At 38.7% G+C, this 19,387-nt stretch overlaps 1 protein-coding gene across 1 annotated transcript in view; it reads left to right on the forward strand.

Annotated features, from left to right (window-relative positions):
- Positions 1-19,387, forward strand: part of RFC3 (replication factor C subunit 3) — a 367,610-nt gene that overhangs the window by 250,198 nt on the left and 98,025 nt on the right. The gene's annotated exons all lie outside the window — the stretch shown is intronic.

Below are 19,387 nucleotides of genomic sequence, written 5' to 3' on the forward strand. Positions count from 1 at the left end.
AAGGTCTAGGATCCTTTGAAAGCACAAATCAGAAATTATAGTATAAGAGATGTTATTCTTTGTACTTCTTGCCTGTGTAGGTTCCCCTCCCCACCTTAGCTTTCTTTTAATTTGTGCTCCTTTAACTGTGACTGCTTTGAGATGCCTGCAATTTTTAATAACTGGAAGATTCCTTAAATCTTGCTCTAACATGAGACTCTGATTACTCCAGTTACTTGCTTGCAAGTTGCTGTTGAATAACTTTTAATGAAGTAAAATTTCAACAGTCCTTTCCTTGTGTATTTGGAGTGTGTTATAGTCAGCTCAAATTATTGCTTTTTAAATCTATTTTTTTCTATACCCAGAGACAAATATTCTGTATGTTACTTTAATGTCGTGCTGTGTTCCTGTAACAATTCCTTGTATGGTGAATCCTGATAATTTCCTTCAACTGAGATAGGAAAGATTACACCATCATTTCACATTGTCTCTTTGATTTGTCACATTGGCTGGTAGGAAATACTTCTGGGAAAAAAAAAAAAAAACAATGAAGCGAAATTGCTTCTCTTTTCAAAAGAAAAATCTTGTTTAAGAAAATGAAATCCTTATGAAAACGGATAGAAATATGCAGCTGTCACACAGATGGTAACCTCCCATGAGATTTGAAGGCGCCTCTTCTCAAGACGAACAGGGCATATAAACAGGTGTGGAAGCCACTGCTATTGTTACGAGAGTTGAAAGCAGAGGTTTGAGAGTCAAGGTTTCCCTGCATCTTACCTTAATTCCAGTGGCTGGGGACCAGTTCCTTGGAACCCAGACTCTAGCCTAGAGAGAGCTGGAGTGATGGGGAGTGGGGGGTTACCTTCCGTTGTAGCCACTTGGAGGAGTCAGGATTGCTTGGGGAAGTCCTGCTAAATGCCAGGAGCTTTACAAACTTTGTTTCTCTCTGTCCTTTTAACAATCCTACAAAAAAGGATTTTTTTTCTGGATATGGAAACTGAGACTCAGAAAGATTGAGGAATTGTTCCAATTTTCCACAGTAAGATAGAGGTTGTGTTAGAATTACAAGTAGGTCTGGATCATAGGTAAATATTGCTTCAGTTAAAATATTTTGCATGAATCCTGCAATCTCTGGGAGATAACATATTCCAAAATGATTATCCCCGACTAATCTTGGGTTAGCATAATATCCCCCATTGTTTCCCTGTTTATTCTCATAGCCTAACTATAGATTGCAATGTCAAGTACTGGGATCGCTTTCCCCACTCCCTACAATCCAGCCATCCCAGGTGAGGCTGGGCTTTAGTGGCATCTAATGGCTTAAAGAGCTTGGGGGGTTGGGAAGGGGTCTGCCCAATTCACTTAAACCAGCTTAGGGAAGAAAGGGATCAGAAGTCAGGGTCACACTCTCCAGTTTCTCTCAGTATCTCCCATGACTTATTTCAATAGCCACTGCCATCTTTTCCTTCCAGAAAAAAGAAGGAAGTTCCAAGTGTATGGAAAATAGAAGGTGTTGGGGATATGCTGGGAGTCTGACACAGGAAGAATGAGATATTCTAAATAAAGAGGCAGTGGGATAGGACTCCTGAGAGAAGCAGGAAAGCCAGTTTTCACTATCTGCCTTCAGTTCTAAGTCACTGTTCTCCACATCTCTCCCAGGCTTCCTAAGGTCCCAAACACAGGGGCAAATGGGCATGAATCATTTGTGTGATGACTAAATATTTCCATTATCCAGGATAGGACAAAGAAGGACTTTATATAAATAAAGGCTGAAGGGAAGTGCTGACACATCTCAGAAATGGCACCTTTAGTGAATTTCCAGTAACTGACCAAGGTCACTCTAAGTCCCATTTCTGTAAAGCATGTTATTGTAATCAGCCTCTTGGTTTAGTGCTCAGAGGCAGTAAACAAGACAAAATAAAAAAGATGACAAGCAGCTGGCTAGTACCATCTAGTGGTAGCAGAGAAACAAGAACTTTTTTAATGACCTTTTTCAAAGAGGGGAAGGGGAGACTGAAACCCTGCCTTTCTTTCGGGGTCTCTGATGGCTTATCTCAAGGTGGTGAGCTTGCGCCTTTTCTCCACGGGAGAGGAAGAGCAGTTCAATACCGAGGCTACTTGTCCGAGAGAGCAGAGTGAAGAGATTAGATGTGCTTCAAGGTAAACTCATGTCAATGCTGCTCTGGAAGAGGGGCACACTGAGATTTACACAGACGGCTCATTTTCTGTTTAGCTATTTCTGGTGGTTGAGGATGGTGTTGCTGATCTCTGTGGCGAGCTGGAGGTTTCCTGAAAACCAGCTGCTTTGCATACAAGGCTTGTCATTCCAATTCCAAGTCTTAGATGAAATTCTGGGCATGGCAATTTGTTTTAGGGCCTCTGTTTACTCTTGGCACCTGCCTCTTTGTCTCCAGGCAGAATTTCAGAGCAGCAGATGCACTCATCACAGTTCTTCAAAGGTTTTTAGCCAATGCAGCTGCATTCTACTCAGGAAATAATCATAATTATCACAGTTTACTCAACACCTACTGTGTGCCAGTGACCATGGTACTCACAAGGCAGGTATTCTTGATCTCCCTACATATGAGGAATGAGGCTCAGAGAAATCACATGGCTTGCCCAAGGTGACCAAGTTCACAGAGGAAGCTTGTGCCCTGCTGGCCACTGTGGAGGATGAACTCATAGCTTAAGGCCATCTGCATCCTCAAAAAGCTTATGGCATTTTGACAAAGGCAAGACACTCACCACAACAGGCATATACCATGAGGGCATCTGCAGAATGGTATGTTTCTGGAGCTTCCGGACTGACAGACAAGGCTAGACAGGCTGACAGATCAGTCCACCTTGCCCCATAAAAATATCCTCATCCTGTAGCCAAGAGGCCCAGTAATGTTCTCAATCTGCCACTCCTCATTCAGTGGCCATTATTTAAATGCACCCAGCTTGTTGATAACCAGTGAGTTGACACCAGTGTGGAATAAGGAAATGCAGTGTGTAGTAAGATTAATCTGACGCCGGGGCAGGAGTCTGAGTGATCAGGAGGAAGTTGTGATCATAAGGATGATTACAGATGCGTCTAGATTGAAAGGAAAGCTGTGAAAATGTCCAATAGGGCAGACATTGTAAAGGAACCAGAGAGAAATTGGGGCCCGGTTGTTTGTGAGGTATGAGGAAGAAGAATGGTGACAGGAGGAAAAGTTGTGTGTGTGTACAGAGTCTACGTGAAAAATGTCGTACATGGTCCCTAAGTTAGTTATTGGAACAGGAAATAGTGTATCCTCTCTAACCTACCCCTATGTATTGATCAGATGGAACTCTCTAAACAGGAGGTATTTAGATAAAACAAAAACAACAGGTGACCTCTTCCAAGTCCATTGTTAACTCATTTTTCTCATAGCTATGTTTTTAGATAGTTGGGTTAATAAAGTATGTTGAATATTTTTATCTCCTAAATGGATAAATATACAATGCTTGTAGACTCAAGACTTTATTTTTCTTCATTTTCTTCGTCTCATTTTGATATCCAGACCTCAAAATACCTTTCAGCACTCTTTAAAGCATAGTATGCCTCCAATACATCCATATTGAATATAGTTCTAAAGACATGGGGGGAAAGTTTTATGTTTATATGTAATACAAAGTGTCTATATCTTTGTTTTCATTTAAATGTGGTGGATAGAGCAAAAAATTGTCTCCCACAGTCCATTTGCCCTACTGCATCCCTCTGATTCTGTGATGGGATGGTCTTAATTCAGGATATTCCTCCTGTGGATGGAGGGGGTTGGTGGTGGACATGATGGGGGGCAGAGCTATAGCTGAAGGGGAAGGAGGAGGTTCACCAACTGTAATGGCTCCACTCTGACCTGGGTTGAGTCTTCTTATGCGTGCACACACGCATACAGACACACATGTACACACACAATCAAGGGGCACACACGTAAAACACATACTCAAACACACAAATGCACACACATACATACAAACACACAGGTATAAACACACACATAGAGCAGTGCTCACTCAGAGGGTATTACAGCAGCAAGAGGCATTTACTTCTCACTTGATACACACTTAAAGGTGGTCAGAAAAACAAGTATGCCGTTATTTATTAGCTCAGCTTTCAAAATCTTGCTGGAGGGCACAAAATTTAGTAATACAAATATAGTGGAATTATTTTACGACCAGTTCTTTCTGATCACTACAAAGCAATTAATTTATTCAGACTCAAATAGTCTAAGTCAAAATGTATTAAGTGTAATTTTCATTCCCTTTTTCCCAAGGTGAGATGATGCAAAAATATCCTTTAGAAAACTCTCCACATAAAGAATAAATGATGAATCCATTGCTGTGCATGTTGAGTTTGAGGTGACAGTGGGATATCCTAGGGTTTGAAATGACACCCATGGAGTAGGTAGGAGTGTAGCTTGGGTGAGAATCAGGGCTAGAAATAGAAATTTGGAAGTGAGCAGCATAGAACATTTTCATTAGGCGTTGGAAGAACTCAGAGGTATTCCAGAAAAACGTCACCTCGGGGAATGTCAGGTGATATCATTAAGTAAACATCACTCAAAGAATGTCAGCTTTTAATGAAGACCCCCTGGATGTACTTTTATTAGATTTTTTTTTTTTTTAAAGAAATTCACGTTCTTTTATTTATTTATTTATTTATTTATGACTGTGTTGAGTCTTCGTTTCTGTGCGAGGGCTTTCTCTAGTTGCGGCAAGTGGGGACCACTCTTCATCGCGGTGCGCGGACCTCTCACCATCGCGGCCTCTCTTGTTGCGGAGCACAGGCTCCAGACGCGCAGGCTCAGTAATTGTGGCTCACGGGCCCAGTTGCTCCGTGGCATGTGGGATCTTCCCAGACCAGGGCTCGAACCCGTGTCCCCTGCATTGGCAGGCAGATTCTCAACGACTGCGCCACCAGGGAAGCCCCTTTTATTAGATTTTAAGTGATATACTCAAGGGACTCTGAGTTTGTTGATCTAAGTTTTGTTTTTAGTCACATAGAAATAAGTTCTCCCTCATTCATGAGCCATTCCCTTAGAGAAAGGGCATGTTGATATGACCCCAAACTACCAGGTCATAATTTGGTGCTTGCAAGAGGCCCAGCAAGTGATATAAATTGCTCTGGAATTGAATTATAAATAGAAATCAAATACAGGCAAGCAAGGAGAGGGGAAGATTGAGGCAAGAAGAAGAGACATTTGTTATTATGCCATGGCTGACTTCATCATGCTGTGAAGATATAACCTCCTTTGGAATTATTAATAGTTAATTAATGAATCTCTTCTGAGCTCTTGGGTTTTAGAGGCAGGTTTTTGCGAGGACTTTGGAGTCAAAAAGATATTGCGACCTTACCATCTATAACAGTTTGACCTTGGGCTTATCATCGAAACATCTGAGCTTTGGTTTTCTTACTTACCCAGTGGGGACTTTCCTACACACCCCAGAGGGTTGTATGAGGACTGAATGAGATACAGATATAAGAAACATAATGAATGTTGACTCCTTCCGCCACACCAAGCTACCCTCAGAGACAGGGCATCGCAGAGACGCTTATCCAAGGATCTGGGCTTGTGCAGGCCTGTAGTAGCTTAGATTCAAGTGCACACTGGTTTTTGCAGAGACTTAGCACCAAGGTCATCCATCACACACCTGGTTTAGACCCAGTGTAAACTGGACCTCACTTCTTGGATTGGGTCCTTGGAACTTGGGGATGGAGCAACATGAGAAGATGACTTATTTTCTGGAAAAGAATGAGGCAGTGACTGCCAGGAGCAAGCTCATGCCGGTCATTCTTGAATTCCCCTTTCTTCCTCCTCATTCCATCTTCAAGTCTCCTCAGTCTTTTATTGATCCTTTCCTCCTTTGAAACTATTCTGGAAGACAACAGAGGCCTGTTAATTCTCAGATCCAATTGTTTCTTCTTAATCCTCACCCTATTTTATCTATTTGTCAGATTTGATGCTGCAGACCTTTTCAGTTTTGAAGTGTTTCTCCCTTGATTTCTGCAGAACTTCTCTGATAGGTTGTTTCCGGCCTCTCTCCTTGTTTTTCTCCCCTCAGCTTTTAAACATCTTTTGTTTTGTCCTCAGTCTTTTATGTTCTGACTCTACACTTTCCTTTGTGCATTTGTGGGGGGTCATCTGTCCCTGTGACTGTAACTGTCATCCTCTAGTTTCTCACCTCCAATCCATGCTGCACACAGTGTAGTGATTTTATTTTAAAAGTAGTTCACGGGAGTTGCTAGAATACACATGTGTATCAGAGAATGATTGGGGGACGGCTTGAGAGGTAGGCAGGGATGAAATCACACAGCTCCTTGTACACTTGTTAATGGATCAGTCTCAGTAGGGTAGTTAGGCTGGCGTAACAAACAGACCTGCAATCTTATTGGCTTATTACAACAAGAACTTGTTCACACCAAACTTCTTCCACAGGTCAGCTTCAAGCTCTTCTTCACATCATCCCCACTCTGGGACCCAGGCTGCTGAAGTGGCCTTCATCTGGAGCACTGCTTATTGCCAAAGCAGACAGAGAGAGGAGAGATTGTATGTGGCTCTTGAAACATCTACCTAGAAAACACTTACAGCACTACTGACAAAATTTCATTGACTAGAACAGGTCATATGGCCACATCCAATTTCAGGAGTGCAGAGTGTTGCTCTCCTAGCATGTATCTGAAGGAGAGCTGGAAATATCTGGTGGACAGCCCTGATGTCTACCCAGTTCTGTCACACAACACATAGGCAGCTCAAATTCCTTTTGACATAAAAAAAATTTACCACCTGTTTAAGGGATTATAGACCAAAAGTTCAACCAAGTCATTGCATCCCACTCCAAATCCAGGGTCTCCAAATGAGACTTGGGTCCTACCTTGTCTCCTCTTATTGCAGAGACCTATAAACTAATAAGGTAAGCTATCTGTCCCCCACACACCCAGTATACAACAGCATAGTAGGGGCAGGGTAGCTACAATAGCACTAAGATGGAGGAAGAGTGAACCACTGGTCCATTGCAACTCTGAAATCCCCCTGGGTCAAGGTTACAATGACACCCCACCCTGGGAATAGAGAATGTTCTACATGATTAGGGCCTGTATCCCATTCCCTGGGAAGAGCTCATCAGTCTTGTTTTCTGTAGCTCTTGGCTCTTCCCTCCATGAAGTTTTTCTACTCCAGTATCCTTCTCAGATATTGTTGGAATATTCCTTCTTAGGACAGCATTTCTCAGCTGACTCCCAGCCCACTGATGTTTGAGGGTCTGTGGATCATTTTAAGTTTCAAAAAGTCAAAGTCTTTCTTAGTCTAGCCTAGTAATTCTTTTGTGTGTGATTCTGTCAAAATCTTAGATTCTTATCTCTTCACTTCCAGTCAGTGTTATCTACCAATAGCAAGATACACAATCTTCAAGACTTGAGTCTTAGTTTTCATTTCAGGTATATTTCTTTACTTTCCTGTTCTCATGAGCTACCACTGCAACCCCTCCTTGAGTTAATTGCAGCTTCCTCAGACTACCAGACAACGGTGGAAAAGCCACCTTTAGGTTCTTTTCCCTGAGCCATCTTAACCAATTGAAAACATTTACTGGATACTACGTCTTAATTTGATATTTGCCCTGAGGTTCTTTATCCAGAGATGTTAACAGTGGGTCTGATGACAAATCCTTAATTTGGTCCAGGTACAAGGTTCAGTTTTAATGAGTCATCGTTACTCAAAGTCCTTCTCATTTTCTTCTGTTTCAGTTTAAGCAGTTGCCTCTTCAATGCCAAAATTCTCTGAATTTCTAGGCCCTCTCCACATTTTTTTTTACATTATGCTTACAACTGGTCATTGCTTTTTTCAGCTCATTTTTTTAAAAATTTATTTTATTTACTTTATTTATTTATTTTTGGCTGCATTGGGTCTTTGTTGCTGTGCATGGGCTTTCTCTAGTTGCGGCGAGCAGGGGCTACTCTTCATTGTGGTGGGCCGGCTTCTCACTGCGGTGGCTTCTCTTGTTGCGGAGCATGAACTCTAGGCGCACCGGCTTCAGTCGTTGAGGCACGTGGGCTCAGTAGTTGTTGCTCACGGGCTCTAGAGCGCAGGCTCAGTAGTTGTGGCACACGGGCTTAGTTGTTCCATGGCATGTGGGATCTTCCCGGACCAGGAATCAAACCCGTGTCCCCTGCATTGGCAGGTGGATTCTTAACCACTGTGCCACCAGGGAAGTCCCTTCAGCTCATTTCTTTCTCAGAGTACCATGTCAAGTACAGTCAACTGCAGCCAACATACACTTCTAACTCTGTGTTTCAGTCATTTCCCATATTGTTACAAGTTCATTATGTTCATGATCTGCCTAAAAAGTTAGTTTAGATTAGGGTTTTCCAACTACTTTTCTCCTGTATAATGTGAATTACCATATTTGTACTCTCCATTATGTTTCCTCACCACTACCATTCAGCCCATCAACTAATTGCCACATCTTTTAATCTTCTTTGTTAGGAATTAACCCACTTCTGGTAACAATAAATGTATCTGTCAAAATAGGCAAGGTTATGCTGAGGTTAAAAACCAAACAGAACACTCTGTGGCTTTACACGACAAAAGTTTATTGCTTCCGCAAAGTCCACTACAGACCTGGACAAGATAATAATTTGCTTCTAGGCAAAATTATAATTATAATAGCTCATATGCACTGAGCACTTAATATGTGGTAAGCAGTTCTTATATATTATTTAATTTAGTCTACACAATAACTCCACAAGGTAGGTCTTATTATAACCACTTTACATGTGGGAAAAGTGAGGCTTTCATTCAGGCAACTGGCCCAAGGTCATAAAGTTAGTAAGTAGTTGGGCTAGGATTCAAATTTAGGTCAATGAAGCTCCAAAGCCTGTGGTCTTAACCACTGTGCAGGCTCCTCATAATGTGATTTAGACGTCCTGTGTTTGTCTTCTACATCACGTTATTTATGGTGCACTGTGCTCAGCATTTTCTGCCCCTTTCCTTCTCCATCTGCAAACTCTTCAATTGCAGACACTGTGTAGTCAGTGCTGAGCATGGGGTATGGTATTTAGAGGCATTAAGCAAATATCTGTTGAATGAATGGATGAAAGAGTGAATAAATTACTGAGTTAAAGTAAGATTCTGTAACAAATGTTTACATTGGGTCCCTGTATTAGTTTTTTGTTGCTGTGAGAAGAATTATCACAAACTTGTGGCTTAAAACAGCATATGTTTTTTATCTCCCAATTTCTGTGGGTCAGGAGTCCGGGCCCAGCTTAACAGGTTCCTCTATTGAAGGTCATACAAGGCAGCAATCAGGTTGTCAGCCAATCTGCATTCTTTTCATGAGCTTGGGGTCCCCTTCTGAGCTCATGTGGTTGTTGACAGAATTCAGTTCCCTGTAGTTATAGGACTAAGGACCTAATTTCTTGCTGTCATCAGGGGCCCTTTGTCATGTTCTGGAGGCCTCCACACTTCTCTGCCACATGGCCCTTTCATAGCGCCACTTACAACATGGCAGCTGACTTCTTCAGAGCCAGCAAGAGAAGCTCTTGCTCTGATCTACTGAGACAGAGTCTTGTCTATGGTAAGAAAGTTATGGGAGTGACTGTGCCATTACCTTTGCCTTATTCTATTGGCTAGAAGCAAGTTATAGGTTTTCTCACATTCAAGGGGAGGGATTACACACAGATATGGTTCACTGGGGGTTATCTTAGTACTCTGCCTACCATAGTTCCCTTTTCTCCTTTAAGTCTATTCATTTTTCTTTGGAGACAATCTTCCCATTCTCTATCACTCAAACCAGATTTCCCTGTCTCAAATTTTTTCATAGATCTTAAGAGCTATTTGAACACTTTCCAGATTGCATTGGAATAATAAAACTATCCATATCCCCTTAAATGAGACATAACCATTGTTAATGCTGTGATATAAATTCATAATGCCACTATATATATGATATATAGAAAATCATAACTGTGTAGTTTTAAACAAAAATTGGTTCCACTGCCATTTTTACAATTTACTTCTTTTTTTTTTAATTTTTATTTATTTATTTATTTATTTACTTACTTACTTACTTACTTACTTACTTATTTATTTATTTACTTACTTACTTACTTATTTATTTATTTATTTATTTATTTATTTATTTATGGCTGTGTTGGGTCTTCGTTTCTGTGCGAGGGCTTTCTCTAGTTGCGGCAAGCGGGGGCCACTCTTCATCGCGGTGCGCGGGCCTCTCACTATCGCGGCCTCTCTTGTTGCGGAGCACAGGCTCCAGACGCGCAGGCTCAGCAATTGTGGCTCACGGGCCTAGTTGCTCCGCAGCATGTGGGATCTTCCCAGACCAGGGCTCGAACCCGTGTCCCCTGCATTGGCAGGCAGATTCTCAACCACTGTGCCACCAGGGAAGCCCCAATTTACTTCTTTATTTAACAATATATCATGAATATTCCAATGCCATTAAATACTCTTTTTTTTTTAAACATTATTTATTTATTTATTTATTTTTATTTTTTGTCTGTGTTGGGTCTTTATTTCTGTGCGAGGGCTTTCTCTAGTTGTGGCAAGCGGGGGCCACTCTTCATCGCGGTGCGCGGGCCTCTCATTATCGTGGCCTCTCTTGTTGCGGAGCACAGGCTCCAGACGCGCAGGCTCAGCAGTTGCGGCTCACGGGCCCAGTTGCTTCGCGGCATGTGGGATCCTCCCAGACCAGGGCTCGAACCCGTGCCCCCTGCATTGGCAGGCAGACTCTCAACCACTGCGCCACCAGGGAAGCCCTAAATATTCTTTTATAGCATAATTTATAATTGCTTTGCAGTATTGTATCATACAGATACCTTATGATTTATTTAACTGGCTTACAGTTGTTGGACATTTAGATTATTTCTAGTATTGTGCTATTATGAAAATTTTAAAATAAACTTTTCCATGGTTATCTTTGCCTATAATTGTAGTTGGTTTTAGTGGGGTAAATTTCTAGAGGTAAATTTTTGTGCATCAAAGAATATGTGCATTTAAAAAATTTTATTTGAATTACCAAATTGCACTCCAGAAATTTACTGTTTAACCAGCAGTGGAGAATTGTGTGTGTGTGTGTGTGTGTGTGTGTATTTTTCCTATTACTTTCTAGAATATTGCTATTTTTCAAGTTACATGACTAATACATGTTGTTTTAAACAGATAGGAAATTTCAAAAATCTCTAATACAGAATTAATTTACTCTTTTTTCTTCTAATTCCATCTGTCTGAGGTAGCCAATATTAACAATTTGCTGGGAATACCTATAAACCATCCTCAGTGGATTTGTCTGTGTCTTTTGTAATTGAATAGTTGAAAGTGGTATCTCATTGTTGCTTTAATTTTATTTCCCAGACTTACTAGTGAGGCTAAACTCTTGGTAATTTGCATTTTTCTTTTCTTAGTGGCTGGTTCATTTCTTTTCATTGGTCTTTAATTATTAATGGTGTCAAACATTCTTTACCTTTAGATGATCCTGTTCCAGTATTGTTCATAACATTTACATTTGAGTTTACCTCCCTTTGCTGTACAAAATATCTCTTTGGTGCATTGTTTCACAGCACAAATAACTTAAGTTTGAGGAATAAAAACTACTGATACTTTAATATAGATCAAAGACCATTCCAAAAATATCTTTTAATTACAAAATATTTCAGTTCCCAAGTGATGGCTCATTTATTTCAAATAAAATTCCATATCACTTAATTCCAATACACTGAAAGTGTTTAAGATGTACCCAATATTATTGTAATAAGAGTTTATCTATATTAGAAAAATTCATAAAACAGTGTTCAAAAGACAATACCATATTTGTACTTTTGCATTATTGCTTCTCTCGGATATGTCACACATCTATTATATTCTTTAACTATGAAGACACAATCTTTGACTAGTATTAAGCCTAAAAGAGTTCATATACTTCCTAAAATTGCCCAGGCACAAAACTAGAAATAAAATGTATACTGTGAAAAAAAAAAAATGTATACTGTGAGAGGCTGACATATTTTTCGTTAGCATAGTGACAAAGCAAATGTAAAATGGCATGGTGCATTTTCAGAGGGTGGATTTCCCTTTTGGTTCTTTGATATATAAAACTCCAAAGTGCCTCTGTGAAAAGCTTCAGATTTAGAGAAAGGGATGAAAGGTAACAGGCAGAGCTTAGTAGAGTTAGCTTTCAAAGCAGTTTTTGTTGTGCTTTTCCTTTTCCCTGGAAATGGGTTATAGAATCTAATTTACAATTTTATAAATCTGTGCTGAAGACAGGGAAATAAGGACTAGCTTGTTCTTTATTGATCACACTATCTCTTCATCTGCGGCCTCAATCTGCACCAGGGTTTTCCCTCATTCTCTAGTTTTGTGTAGATTCCTTCAGCATGCCTGCTTTTTAAAAACTTTTTTTAAAAATAGTAGGACTACTGATTACTGATAAGAGTTATTGATTTTAAATGTACAAATGATAGGAGTGACTACTATCAGTGACTAGGAGATACTCAAATTCAGCACAGAGAGAAATGGGATCACAGACCCCAGCACTGAAAACAACCAGGAAGAGAGCGGAGAGAACAAATCGTATTCAGCTTTGGAAATTAAGAAATCTTCTGTGCACAGTGAATGAGAAGAATACCAAAGCCGCTGAACAGGAGGAAGCAACCGCGATTTCAAATAGATTTGTTAGATGTAGCATGGAGGTACACAGGTACTATAAGATTATTTTCAGTACTTGTTTGTATATCTATATCATTCCATAGTGAAAATAAAAGAATTTTTAAAATGCATATGGAAAAAAGAGAAAGAAAATATGGATAATGATGTTCTCCCAACAGCAACCTTCAGTTGTGTGAAAGAATATCTTCTTGATACTCTCTTCTCAGTAATAATTGGACTCAGTGCTGTCATTCTTCCCTCTTAGCAAGACCATGAGACCGTGCCCCCTCCTCTCACAACTCCAGCATTCCTTAGAAGTCACACTGGAGAACCAGCTCAGTATAACCACAGCTGAGAAAATTAATTAGGACATGTTGAAAGCCGAATGAAAACTGGGCCAACCCTAAAGATAATCATCACCCCAGAGGAAGGAGGAGAGATAATCAGTGTGGTTAAAAAGTAAGCTAAAACCAAGGATTGGGATCAAGAATTCTAGGTTCTTGGAACACATCCCCTGCCCTCAGCCTGTGTGTCAGGCAGAAAAGTGATCTCATTTCAGTCAGCATGTGGGTGTTTTCCCCTCTTCTACCAGCAATGGAGTGACTAGTCTTCTGGGCAATTTTCATTTGACTGTGTAAGATGTTATATTGATATTTGGGGAAAATAGCAGTCTTATTCTTCGTGGACTTAATACTTAATTGTTTTTAAAATGTATTGCTTTATGCTTTTGGTGTCCTAAGAAAATCTTAGCCTAGCCTACCCAAGGCTTGTGAAGATTTTCTCATGTTTACTCATAGATGTTTCATGGCTTTAGCTTTATGGTTAAGTTTATATTCTGTAGAGAATTAATTTTTATGTATGATGTGATGTAAGAACATATGTTTTGTTTATTTTTTTTCCAATTGGATATCCAGTTGTCCCACAATCATTTGTTGAAAACTTCCCCATGGAACTACCTTGGCACCACTGTTGAAAATCTATTGACCGTAAATGTGTGGTTCTGTTTCTAAACTCAGTTTTGTTTCATTGATACATATGTTCATTCTTAGTCCATCAGAACTAAAAACAACTGTCAAATGAATGACACTATTAAGAAAATAGAAAGGTAAGCCACAGACTGGGAGAAAATATCACAATACACATATATAACAAAGGACATGTATCTCAAATACATAAGGAACTCTCATAACTCAGTAGTAAGAAGTAAATAACCCAATAAAAATGGACAAAAGATTTTAACAGAAATGTCACAACAGAAGATATTAGTAATATAATTACTAATTATTACAAATTAGTAATAAGCACATGAAAAGATGCTCAATATCATAGTCATTAGGGAAATGCAAATAAAAACCAGAATGAGATACCACTGCACACCCACTAGAATGACTGAAGTTGAAAATCTCAATAATATCAGATGATGAGGAGGATGTAGGTTGAGGTTTGAATGTTGATTTTTATTAATTTTATCTTGAATGCACGCACATGGTGTTCTGTATGAGAAGACAGATTTGTTTTATTGTTTATATATTAATAAGTACACCAGTTCTCCTTGCCCCATTAATTATCCCTGAGGCAATGCAATGAAAGTCAGATGGAAAAATCCCCTATACAAGTGGACCCCCACTCCATAGGCAAGAGATGGAGAAGCCTGGATTTTCTCTGCTTCTGTACAGAAGAAAGGGGCAGCTACTGCCTCCTCCCTTCCCAGAAGGAAGGTTTTCTCCTTGGAGATGGGATAGAAAGACTCCTGGGTTCTCATCTCTTCCATGACCAGATAAGCAACTTCATCTCCAGCTTTTATGATTTAGAGATGTCTCCAAAGTCAGAGGCCTCATTTCCCCCTGAAATGTAAACACGTATGTTCAAAGTTAGGTAATTCTCTCTGGAGTTCTCTTACTATCCGTACATTTGTAAATTAACTTCCCAAGGCTGGTCCTTAACTCAGGATCTCACATTTTTAGCCCCAATTCTCAGAAATACAAAATGTTTTCTCTACATCCCATAATGTGAAACAATTGGAACTTATATACAGCTGATGGGAATATAAAATGATACAACTACTTTGGAAACAATTTTGGCAGAATACCTATTTATTCAGTAAGGTTAAATATATAATTACCCTATGATCCAGCAATTTCACTCCTGAGTATTTACCTAAGAGGAATGAAAACATATCCATACAAGGACTTATATACAAATATCATAACACTGTTATTTACAGTAACCAAAATCTAGAAACAACTCAGATATTCAGCAACAGGTGAGGGGGTAAACAACTTGGGTATATCCGTACAAAGGAATACCACTACCCAGCAATAAAAAGGAAAGAAGTACTCAGGCACTCAACATGAATGGATTTCAAAACAATTTTGCTGAGTAAAAGAAGGCAAACACAAAAGAGTACATACTACATGATTCCATCAATATGAAATCCTAGAAAAGGCAAAACTAGCCTATAATGACAGAAAGCAGGTCAGTGGTACTTTGGGGATGGGGTGAGTGGGGTTTGACTGCAAAGGGGCTTGAGGAAACTATTGGATTGATGGAAACCTTCTACATCTTAATTGTGCTGGTAGTGACAGTTGTCAGTGAGTTCTTACATTTGTGAAAGCTCATTGAATTCCACACTTAAAATATGTGCATTTTATTGTTTGTAAATTTTAACCTCAATAAAATTGATAAATTAATGATTCATTTTTATGTTGTATTGACTTAGTTTAATTTGGCATATATATTTTTAAGTAAACACTGGGCAACATAGTAACCAAGCTTCGACTCATAAAGTTGTATTTAATAGGCCACAGTATCATAATGTATTGTTAAAAGTTAGGCAATGAATGGCCAATATATAAATTATTTTTAACGTGCCAAAGAATCATTGGATCTCAAATGGCTATTTTGAGTCTTAGATTTAATTGCAAAAAATAAAAATTCTGGTACTGAGAATGTGATGAACTCTAGTGCTAGTTCGAATTTCAAATACTACATGTAGATATCATGTACAAAAGGGAAAAAAATCTAATATTTTAGATTTGGTTTTAACCTAGAGCTTTAGCCTTTCAGTTTGGCTAATATTTAGGTGAAAGTTTGAGGCCCTTGGCAGTGGAATGCAATAATATGGTTAGAGAGTAAATGATAGAAATTTTAGCACAAATAAGAACTAGGCAACATAAGTTTGCATGACATGAAGACATAGCAACTTGGTAGCAACTTTTAAAAAAAGCAAGTGAATGTTGATTTTTAAGCCACCACAGTTATAAACAACTTCATCTCTGATACCCACCTTTCTGCCCAGAAATTTATAATATAGAAAAGGGGCCAGGCAAACAGATATCCTTACTTTCATTTTCATATAAGACCATTTATGTGATTCAAAGAAATGTTTTCCAGCATTTTCCCCTGAAAGCCTATCTTTGAAAGATTTCTATGTTCTACGACATTCCTAAAGCTTTCCTTGAATTAACTGATTCATTGCAGTAAAATTAAAGTAGTAAATATACAAAAAGGGAAAGTAAGAATTTTTATATAATACATTAAGATACTGTAGCCTATTAAATATAACTTGAAGAGATTGAACATGATTACTGTGTTGCCCAGTGTGTATGTGAAATGTTTATGCTAAATTATACTAACAAGTCTGTATACTTTATATAAGGTTGGCGATCAAACCCAGCATTATGATCATGCCTAAATAAATTTAGATGCCAGATACTTATCAGGATTTTAGCTTTTTTCAGTATTTTTCTCTCTTGGAGAAAATTAGATATTATTATTTTTATTGGAGTATAGTTGCTTTACAATGTTGTGTTCATTTCTGCTGTACAATGAAGTGAATCAGCTATACATATACATATATTCCCTCCCTCTTGGACCTCCCTCCCACCCCCCCATCCCACTCATCTAGGTCACCACAGAGCACCAAGGTGAGCTCCCTGCACTATACAGCAGGTTCCCACCAGCTATCTGTTTTATACATGGTAGTGTATATATGTCAATCCTAATCTCCCAATTCATCCCACACCCCCCTTCCCCCCGCTGTGTCCAAACATCCGTTCTCTACGTCTGTGTCTCTATTCCTGCCCTGAAAATAGGTTCATCTGTAAAGAAAATGTGGTACATATACACAGTGGAATATTACTCACTCAGCCATAAAAAGGAACGAAATTGGATCATTTGTAGAGACGTGAATGGACCTAGAGTCTGTCATACAGAATGAAGTAAGTCAGAAAGAGAAAAACAAATATCGCATATTGATGTATATATGAGAAATCTAGAAAGATGTTATTTTTAAAGTGTTATTTGATTTCAGCAAATGGTGTTGGGACAAGTGACTATCCCCATATTAAAAAAAATGAAATTGGACTCATACCTCACACCGTATACAAAAATTAACTCAAAATGTATCAAAGACATGAGCATAAAAGCTAAAACTATAAAACTTTTAGAAGAAAACTAAAAGGACTACATATTTATGACCTTGGATTTGGCAATGACTTTTTATTATGATACCAAAACCACAAGCAACAACAACAAAATTATAGATAAATTGGACTTCATAAAAATTTTAAAAAGACAAACTTGAAAGGACACTCTTAAGAAAGTGAAAAGGTAACACACAGAATGAGATAAAATATTTGAGAGTCATATTTGATAAGGGGCTTCTCTCTGGAATATATAAAGAACTTTTACAACTCAAAAATAAAAAGACAACCCAATTAAAAAATGGGCAAAGTATCTGAATGACATTTCTCCAAAGAAGACATACAAATAACAAATAAGCCCATGTAGAGGCTCAACAACGTTTGTCATTGGGAAAATGCACATCAAAACCATAATGAGATACAACTTCACATCTATGAGGAAGGCTGTATTCATGTGTTTCTTGCCTAGAGAAGTTCCTTTAGCATTTGTTGTAAAGCTGGTTTGGTGGTGCTGAAGTCTCTTAGCTTTTACTTGTTTGTAAAGCTTTTGATTTCTCTGTCGAATCTGAATGAGAGCCTTGCTGCGTAGAGTGTTTTTGGTTGTAGGTTTTTCCCTTTCATCACTTCAAATATATCCTGCTACTCCCTTCTGGCCTGCAGAGTTTCTGCTGAAAAATCAGCTGATAACCTTATGGGGATTCCTTTGTGTGTTATTTGTTGCTTTTCCCTTGTTGTTTGGAAGGCTGTATTCAAAGAGTAATAAGAAGTATTGATGAAAATGTGAAGAAATCAGAACTCCCATACACTGCTGGTGGGAATGGAAAATTGTACAGCCACTTTGGAAAACAGTGTGGCATGACTTCAAAAAGTTAAATATAGAATTACCATTTGACCCAGCAATTCCACTTCTAGGTATATATCTAAGAGTAATGAAGACATATGTCTACACAAAAACTTGTTCATTAATATTCTTAGCAGCATTATTTATAATAGCCAAATGGCAGAAACAATCCAATATCTATGAACTGGTGAATGAATAAACAAAAATAGTATATCCACACAATGGAATATAACTCAGCCATTAAAAGGAGAGCAGTATTGATACATGTTACAACATGGATAAACCTTGAAAATATGCTAAATGAAAGAAGCCAGTCACAATAACCTACATATTATATGATTGCATTTATAGGAAATGTCCAGATTAGGTGTATCTATAAAGAAATCTATAAAGACAGAAAGTAGATTAGTGGTTATCTAGGGCTTGCAGGGAGTGTATGAAGGGCTCTGGGGTGACAGAGGGGATGGAGTTTCTTTTTGGGTGATAAAAATGTCCTAAAATTGATTGTGTGATAACTCCACAAATGTTAAAATTGTTTAACTGTACACTGTTTAAATGGGTAAATTGTATGGATTGTAAATTATATTTCAATAAAGCTGATACAAAAATAATTCTTATATGCATTATTTTTATTTATACTACTTTTCTGGCAAGATAACTCACTGTAAGTAGAAGGTTGTTTTCCTATACATACAGGGCAGTTTTTAAAATTCTGTAAGTTTGAGATGTTCACATGGATTTTTCAATATTACTGAATCTTAACTGTGATGTAGAGATTTCCAAGAGATAGATATATTTAGAGATTTGCAACTTTTAGGTTATGGTGCATGTGGGTTCTGGTTGAATACATCCTTTACTGAGTTGTGGTGAAGTATCTTGCTGTCACTGATACCAAAACTTTTTCATTTTGTAAACAAAGTAGGAATTTCTACCTTAGAAATTGATTGTTTCTCATAATTGTCGTATGATGGAAGTGCTCACGGAGAGGATACAGAATGGAGAAAGCCATGAACCGGAATCAGATTCTGGAGCAGAATAACTCACAGGTTTCATGGGAGTAGCCACGAGTGTGAACAAGAGGAAGTAGCCTTGTCCTGCCTCCCGGAGTGGTTCTTGTCTCTGCACCTGTGATGTGAGCATGGACTGCTTCATGACTTAAGTTACAAATGGATCTACAGTGGACCTTAAAAGACCAATATCATCTACCAGGGTGGGTCACAGAGGACCCACAACATCTAAGAATTTGTGATGGCAAGCTAAAATGAAAAGTTGTCTGCTCATGTAGCACAAAATCAAACACTCCCTTGATTGCCAGGAAAACAAAACACAAACACTGTATACAAGAATGCCAGTGTGGTGCCAACATGGCAATAGACTCTAGATTTGGCCGGGGCGAAGAAAATGATACCATCAAATAACCATTGAAAGGTCAGGAGAAACCTGCAAACCTGGTCTCTTGCATAATTTCACCAGTGAAACTTCTGATC

The sequence above is a fragment of the Balaenoptera musculus genome, chromosome 18 (genome assembly GCF_009873245.2).
Source record: "Balaenoptera musculus isolate JJ_BM4_2016_0621 chromosome 18, mBalMus1.pri.v3, whole genome shotgun sequence".
Lineage (NCBI taxonomy): Eukaryota > Metazoa > Chordata > Mammalia > Artiodactyla > Balaenopteridae > Balaenoptera > Balaenoptera musculus.